Source organism: Acipenser ruthenus, chromosome 52 (assembly GCF_902713425.1).
Source record: "Acipenser ruthenus chromosome 52, fAciRut3.2 maternal haplotype, whole genome shotgun sequence".
Lineage (NCBI taxonomy): Eukaryota > Metazoa > Chordata > Actinopteri > Acipenseriformes > Acipenseridae > Acipenser > Acipenser ruthenus.
In genome coordinates, this window is record NC_081240.1 from 85,001 (window position 1) to 95,000 (window position 10,000).

Genomic DNA, 10,000 nt, shown 5'->3' on the forward strand with positions numbered 1-10,000 from the left:
CTTAAATCTCTTTGCTAGATTTAACATTTAGCTAAATATTTAAATAAATCTTAAATCTCTCTTAAATAGACTTAACATTTTGCTAAATATTTAACTGTATGTGTCAGTATCTGTGTGTGTGTGTCAGTATCTGTCTGTGTGCGGGTCAGTAACTGTGTGTGTGTGTCAGTATCTGTTTGTCTCAGTGTGTGTGTGTGTTTGTCTCAGTGTGCGTCTCAGTGTGTGTGTGTCTCAGTGTGTGTGTGTCTCAGTGTGCGAGTGTGTGTGAGTGTGTGTGTCTCAGTGTGTGTGTCTCAGTGAGTGTGTGAGTGTGTCTATCTCAGTGTGTGTATGTCTCTCAGTGTGTGTGTGTGTCTGTCGCAGTCTCAGTGTGTTTGTGTCTCAATCACTTCAAGTCACACAAAGAGCATTTCAAGTGGAGCGATAAAGTGGAGCGAAAGTTCCGAGCTGCTTCAGGCGCTTCGTTTAATTAACACTCTTACATTTTAGCTTCTTGAAGTTACCACAGCGTGTCTATGTATGAATTACTGAAGAGTAATATTTGTGAGAGAGAAACACACACACACAGACACACACTCACACAGACACACACACACACAGGCAGACACTGAGACACACACAGAGACAGACACACACACATACACACACACACACACACTGACACACACACTGACACACACACACAGACATGCAGACACAGACACACACACACACAGACAGACACTGAGACACAAACACACACAGAGACAGGCAGACACACACAGATAGACAGACAGACACTGAGACACACACAGAGACAGGCAGACACACACAGATAGACAGACAGACACTGAGACACACACAGAGACAGGCAAACACACACACAGAGACACACATGCACACTGAGACAAACACACACACTGACACACACACACACACACACACACAGACACACACACACACAAACACTGATACACACACACACTCTCACACACACAAACACACACACTCACACACACACACACACACACTCACACACACACTCACACACACACACACACACACATACACACACACACACACACACACACACTGACACACACACACACACACTCACACACACTCACACACACACACACACACTCACACACACACACACACACACTCACACACACACACACACATACACACATACACACACACACACTGACACACACACACACACACACACTCACACACACACTCACACACACACACACACTCACACACACACACACACACACACATACACACACACACACACACACACATACACACACACACACACACTCACACACACACACACACACACACACACACACACACACATACACACACACACACACACACACTGACACACACACACACACACACACACACACACACACTCACACACACACACACACACGGTATTCAAAACAGCAGAAGGCTAATAAAATAAACAATATTCAAAAGCCTGCTGAAAAATGAATGCATTTGGATATCAGCATATCAATGAAAGCTTGTTATTCAAATTCTCAATGGCCATTAACACAGGGAGGAAGTGCTTGTTTTAACTACAGTGAAGAAAATATCCATTAATTTACAAGTTTGCACCAGAGGAAGACAGGGTCTCTGTGACATTGTTTAGCACTGTCAAATCCCAATCACTTTGAAATATGTACAGTATATACTATTGTGAGAAAGGTCGTTGCTTTTCTCTTTCATTCACTGTAGAATGCGTGTGCTTACTGTCCTTTATATTTTCTGATGCATATCATGATATTTGTACTGTGTTATCCTGCGGAGATACTCAGAGATATTACAATTTAATATAAACTCCAACCTAACCTCCGATATACATCTCGGATTGCATTTGACTACAATCGTACCCTTACTGTACACTTATAACACCATGATGAGGACCCTGTGTGTGCCTGCGCTGGTATTCATAATGTAATGCATGCTGATACTGGAATGCATGATTCATATTATTATTATTATTATTATTATTATTATTATTATTATTATTATTATTATTATTATTATTATTATTATTATCATCATTTCACTTCTATAAGATCACTTGCTTATATTTTTGTATTATCACTATCCAGGACAGCACACTGTTGAAATTGCTGTATTGAGGAGCTGCCCCCAGTTGCTTGCAGTAATCAGCTGTTATAATAATCTTTACTGTCCTATCTGGATTGACCCTCCTGCCTTCTGAAGACTTTTTATCCTGACTGGGTGTCTTTTTCACTGATAATACCCCAGCTTCCTCTATTGCCCTATTCAAAGAACCTGTGTGCAGTTTTGATAAAGAGCGAGACTTAATGAGGTGTGGCAACTACAGTTCAGTGACCCCACCTGTGTGAAACTGCCGGTGACGTAGACAGATCATTCTGCAAGCAATCAGCGTGATACTTTACATGAAGCGTCTCTAATTACTGTGGATTTATATAGCAGTTATGTAGTAAACACATGAGTACTTACACATCATTACAGCGTTACTATGCACAGCTTCAATGTACTCAACATGTCAATGTTTTGCACCATATATGTAAGTACACAATTGTATCAGAAAAGGGTCAGGGTTAGGGAGATTAGGGTTAGGGTTAAGGTTAGGGTCAGGGTTAGAGTCAGGGTCCGGGTTAGAGTTAGGCTTAGGGTTAGAGTTAGGGTCGGGGTTGGGGTTAGAATTAGAGTTCTATCATGCAAAAAATGAACACATTAAGTACATTGTAACTATGCATAATAACACTGTAATTATGTTTAAGTACACATGTGTTTACTAATTAACTACTAATTCTCTACTTGCTGTAAATACACAGTCATTAGAGACACTTGCTGTCATGCGGATATATAACAAGTGAAGGCAAGCACACATTTCAGAGGTTTTATTTGCGATTTCAAGTACATTTGTAATTAATCTTACGAAGCACAATTATATATTATATTTATATTCCTGATTATATTTCTTCTTTGCAGTTCATATTAACATATTGAACAATATAATTCAACAATGCGTTTTTAAAATCTTATATTTTGCTAAAAGATAACAAAAAAAGCCTATGCTTATTATATTTTAATTTAATTCTTAACGGCTTTTTATTCTAAGTACAAGATGTGTAGCATGTACTAGACATTTTCAACAAAGCAAAATCAAGCATGAGTATTTAAAATTGTATATTGTGCTAAAGGTTATTTGAAAACATCCTAGTATTTACACCCTAGAATAATCGGATTTGTCATTCTTAATGGCTTCTTCTACTAAGTAAAACATGCATTGTATACACTAGAATGTAGTGAAGCTTTGATTTGGAGTCTCACCCACCTGACAGGATGAAGAGGATCTATTTACAATGGAGAGGCAAGCGACTTTTACACAATAAAAACAACCTGAAGCCAATAAAGAGCAGAATCACACAGTTAAAAAATCCCTTCTAGAGCAACGAGCCTGACATGACATTTCAAACTGGTAATGATGTTTGCAATCGCTCTGAGCTGGTCTGAGGGCTGATTCTTAAACAACGAGTTTCACTGAGATGTCTGTATTGCCTGACGGAGGTGCTTGTGTCTGGTTTGAAATGTCATTAGAAGCTACTTGCTCTCCAATGGAACGTGTTTTCTGTTGACTTCATGCAGTGGGGCTCAGTGCTACACAGCACCCTCCATTGCATGCAAACTGCGCACAAGACAATGTATCCACATTAGACAGGTAGAGCAAAGGCTGTATGAAGCTCTTGGGGATAAAAAAGCAATAGCATGCTGGCATGATATAACATAGAAATGTAGTCTTATTAAAATATGCTTTAAATGGGAACATGGCTACGATTGGGGAATAGGAAACTAACACAAGCATTAAAATGGTAAAAACCATGTGGAAGGCTTTCTTCATCATGGGGTGGATCTCGTCTCTCCCTGGGGCAGACCTCCTCAGGATCCTCAGGATGGAGAGGTTACAGAAAATCATGACAATAAACAAGGCAGAGATGAAACCTGAGTGTACATATAAAATGTCGTCTTCTGTTATAGTTAAGTAGATGGAGAATGCCAAAGCAATGGCCCAAGCCACAGCAGAGCACAGCACTCTATAGGTGAGAGATTTGAACCCCAGGTAGGTGACTGGATGCACCACGGCCACATAACGCTCCACACAGATACAGCAAAGGAACAGAGGACAGCCGAACACATTACAATAATAGACAACACAGTCTACCACGTTAACAATGCTATTACCAAGACAGTAATAATTATATATATCAAGGGGTGTATTGAAGCAGAACAAAGCTTCCATGACTGCCAGGTTCAGTACGAACACCTCAGAAGAGGAGATGGCAGTTTGTTTCCTCAGTAAAATCCACAGCACTGCCACATTGGCTGGCAATCCCAGAATGGCAGTTAGAACCTGTAGAGCACTCCAGAATGCAATCCCAGCCGGATTGTCACTGCATTCCCACTCATCACTGGTATAAAGAGCCGTGGTGTTGCTGGGGACCATGGTAGAGTTTGTGTAGAAATAATCCATTGTGTATTGAATGCCTCAACAAGGAACTGGCTTTCACTGGTTGGGAGTATCTGGTGAGAGAAAGATGAACGATGAACAGCATCCATGCAAGATCTTACTGCAGTACAGCACTGTTGAGAGGGTCAGAGTGACCCAGGTCATTTTATTGGATTGGATTTTTTTTCATGTTTTGATTTTTTCATACTGATGAATTGTACAGGGTTGCTTTTATAAAGTAGTCCTGTGGTTACCAGTTAGTTTCTCCATGTACATTGTGAAATACCATGCTGAGAGGAATAGTTCACTTACAAAGCAACATTCACTTTGATATCAAACAGCACAGCTTTGAAAGCATGCATTAGATATACCAGGAGACTTTTTCTGTTCACACTTGACAGTCCTTAACAATCATTCTGGAAATAGAGATGAAGACCATCTCATTGTCAAAGCCGTCCTGTCGATGCAGGCAAATCACAACCAGCAACATTCAAGTAACATACGTTTGAGCTGGAGAGAAATTGTGAAGACATTGCTAAATACTTGCACAGCTGTAGAGATCCCTATGCCTCTAGAATCTTGAATCTCTTACCACAATGTTATGATGTTTCCAGCAGGGAGATGTTCTCTAATATCTTCCACAATGATGCATCAATGAGTTAACCTCTCTCTGCTGGTATTAGAAACAGATCATGAACACCAGGGACAGGAGTCTAACTAGTAGGGTAAGCCACGCCCACATATAGACATGGCCAATGAGCTGGGTTTCCATCTACTCCAAATGCACTGTTTAAAATATGTTTTTACTGTACAAGCCATTGCAACAGGTGTGTGCCGCCCCTTCACTCTGAGCGTGGCAGTGAGAGATGGAGCATGGAGAGAGTATGATGGATAAGTCAGCTCTCACTCTGCAATGGAAATAACATTGAGCTAACGAAATGATCTACAGTCCTGCGCAGTGTGCATGCAATGGATGTACTCAGTAAATGCTTTGATTCAAACAAGTAGGAAATCACCTTGGAAGAGACACAGCTGGGTTGCCAAAAGCCTTGCAGTTTGGTCAGGCAGCCTTTGTATACTGTAACACAGCAGGGAAGGGGTTAATATCCTCCCTGCATCAAACATGCACGTATGCACTTTTAGTTCAATTGTTTAATTATTTGTTATTTGTTTTATTATTAATTATCACCCGCACCTGGTAACTATTGTAAATTAATGCCAGGTGCAGGGTATGAAAAGATAGCCGTCAGTTTGCTAGTGACTGCTGAGTTGAAGGAGACAGAAGGTGTGCTCTGTGTCCGAGCTGTCAAAGGAAACGTAAGCGCTGGGGTTTGTGTTTGTTTGGCAGGTAAACGGCTTACCCGTCCTGCGAGCCAGTCAGGACCCTGCCGTGTAGTCCGTGCTCCAACAAGGAGCTACGTGTTTATTTTTGTTTGTGTTTTATTTATTAAAAATAGCGCAACCGCGCTTCAAACTCCATTTCCTGTGTCCTGGGTCTGCTTTCAAAGGGGCTAATGAACGACCGTGAGTGCAGCATTACAATATATATATATATATATATATATTGTTTCTTAGCAGATTATCCAGGGCGACTTACAATTGTTACAAGATATCACATTATACAGATATCACATTATTTTTACATACAGTTACATTATATTTTACACATAATTTTTATATACAATTCCCCATTTATACAGTTGGGTTTTTACTGGAGCAATCTAGGTAAAGTACCTTGCTCAAGGGTACAGCAGCAGTGTCCCCCACCTGGGATTGAACCCACGACCCTCCGGTCAAGAGTCCAGAGCCCTAACCACTACTCCACACTGCTGCCATATATATATATATATATATATATATATATATATATATAGCTAGATAGATATAGATATAGATAGATAGATAGATAGATAGATAGATAGATAGATAGATAGATAGATAGATAGATAGATATAGATATATATATATAGGGCCCTTCATCACACAGGTCCAGAGTATCTCCTCACCCTGCTGACCCTCTGTGTCCCTGCCTGCAAGCTGAGGTCCTCTGATCCCCAAGCACAAGTGCACCCCACTGGGAGAGAGCGCTCTTTCAGCTTCGTGGCCCCGACTCTCTGGAACCCTCTCCCAGGTTTAGTGCGTGCAGCTCCCACACTCACTTCAAATCAACTCTCAAGACCTGCTTGTTCTCTCTTGCTTTCAATGCTCTCTCAGCCTGGTATCTATGATTAGCTGTTGTCTAATTTGCTATTTCTGTTTTTTCCTCCATCCTATTCGTATGATTCTGCTTGACACACGCATCCACAGTGTTTAGAATTCACATCCTAGCCTTTTATTTAATGTATCATGCTTGTATTTAATTTATTTGCATTGTTTTTAATGTTGAATTGAATGTGCCATGCCAGGCTGTATTTCACTGTATTTAATGTATTATGCAATGTTCCTCACTCTGTTGTAAAGCGCTTTGTGATGGTGGTTCACTGTGATATTGATTGATTGATACATATAGCTGAGAAGTTCTTACAAACTGTCTGCTACCCTGATCAACACACACACACACACACACACACACACACACACACACACACACACAGCTACCTTGACCCTAGATCACCACACACGCACACACACACACACACACACACACACACACACACACACACACACACACACACACTGCTATCCTAACCCTAGATCACTACATACACACACACTCTGCTACCCTGACCCCAGATCAACACACACACATACACACACACACTGCTACCTTGACCCTAGATCACTACACACACATACACACACACACACTGCTATCCTGACCCTAGATCACTACACACAGACACACACGCACACTGCTATCCTGACCCTTGATCACTACACAAACACACACACACACACTGCTATCCTGACCCTAGATCACTACACACACACACACACACACTGCTATCCTGACCCCAGGTCAACACACACATACACACACACACTGCTATCCTGACCCCAGATCAACACACACATACACACACACACACTGCTACCCTGACCCCAGATCAGCACACATACACACACTCTGCTATCCTGACCCCAGATCAACACACACATACACACACACACTGTTATCCTGACCCTAGATCACCACACACACACACACACACACACTGTTATCCTGACCCTAGATCACCACACACACACAGACACACAGACACACAGACACACACACACACACACATACACACACTGCAACCCTGACCTCAGATCAACACACACACGACATATTAGGCATGTTTAGTTTTTAAAAAGGTGTTTTACAAAGTGGGGACGTCCCCACACCATAGTTTTTTCAGCAGTTACTATCTTTGTGGTGATATTTTCTCAAATTTTGTCCGCACATTGATAGTGATACCTGCCCACACACACACACACACACACACACACACACACACACACACACACTGACACACACACACACACACACACACACACACACACACACACACACACACACACACACACACACACACATTTCTACCTTGACACCAGATCAGCACATGGTATTCAAAACAGCAGAAGGCTAATAAAATAAACAATATTCAAAAGCCTGCTTAAAAATGGATGCATCTGGATACCAGCATATTAATGACATCTTGTTATTCAAATTCTCAATGGCCATTAACACAGGGAGGAAGCACTTGTTTTAACCATGGTAGAAAAAATATCCATTAATTTACAAGTTTGCACCAGAGGAAGACAGGGGCTCTGTGACATTGTTTAGCACTGTCAAATCCCAATCACTTTCAAATATGTACAGTATATACTATTGTGAGAAAGGTCATTGCTTTCATTCACTGTAGAATGCGTGTGCTTACTGTCCTTTATATTTTCTGATGCATATCATGATATTTGTACTGTGTTATCCTGCGGAGATACTCAGAGATATTACAATTTAATATAAACTCCAACCTAACCTCCGATATACATCTCGGATTGCATTTCACTACAATCGTACCCTTACTGTGCACTTATAACACCATGATGAGGACCCTGTGTGTGCCTGCGCTGCTATTCATAATGTAATGGATGCTGATATAATGGGATGGATTCCAGTTGTTATTTATATTGTTATTTTCTCTGTTAGATTTGGTTATTATTGGGATTCCAAGCTGAAGGAAGTCTGTTTTATTGTTAGGATTTTTAGACTTCCAAGCCAGAATATCTGGAAGCCGATCGTTCTTGTGAAGACTATTATTATTATTATTATTATTATTATTATTATTATTATTATTATTATTATTATTATTATTGTCTGTGTTGTAAAACACAGAGGTTGTTTTCTCTCTGTTTCTTTTGTAGGAACAATCCAATAATTGATAATTTAATGTTTATCTGGGTTGATTAGTTCTTATTCATAATATTTAATTGACGTGTTACAAAGATCGAGGGTTTACTATGAACACACATTCACGCGGAGACCCAAGGAATGTTTAATCAATAGCTGTATTTTATTAAGAACACAAATAAGACACAGAAAACAGAAAAGTCAGAAAGTAAATCTCTCAGTCTCTAAGTACGAACACAATTCAAAACTCTCACTGTACTCATGCTGGCTAGCAGGCAATTGAAATACGAGACCGCCTGTCTCCTCACACAGCAGCAGCAGCAGCTCAAGCAGGCTGTGACGTAGGAGCTCGCTGTCTCACACACACACACGGCCACATACAAACTTAAATGATGCAGACAATCTTAGAATAGATCACATTAAGCTTATTAAGGGCGTATATATATATATATTAAGGATATTTCAAGTTTACTTTTAAAGAAATTTTTCATGCAACAATATGAGGTTGATTACTTATAGTTACTTCATCAAGTTTCACTAAAAGTTATTTAACACGCAATGTGTGTAAACTAAATAATTAGCAGTTCAATTCTATCTGAATGTGTTACAATTAATTAATTTAGTTCCATGACAGGAAAATGCAACTGGAATTATACTCAGCGGTTCCTTGAAGCTTAGATTTTGGTCCGCTGGTTTGGAAACTCAGTCTGTTGAAGTGTCGAGTACAAAAACTCTCCTCTCAGCAATGAAGTCTTCCATCCCACGCTGGATCAAACTCGGCAACAAAGCTTTCAATTCACAATAGAATCAACAAACAACTACATCAAAGTCTCCAATCATTTGTGCATCGTGCCTTTTTTAAACTCCCAGTCCTTTGATGTTTTAATGTCCTTTTCCACGGGGACAGCGTTAGTTCATGTCTGCCTTGCGTCAAAATGCTTGTTGCTGCCCGTGTGAAGTATCTGTCCATAATTCAACTGTCCGCTCAGCCTAATCCAGTCCAGGTACCGGTCCTCTAATCAGTAGCTCACATAGTTCAGTCTGTCTGCAAGCCAGAGGCCCCTTCTCAAGACACAGCAGCTTGCCTTGATTCTCAAGACACACAGTTTGATCAGTGAATGCAGTTCCATCTCTACTGCACGCTCATGTATTATTATCATATT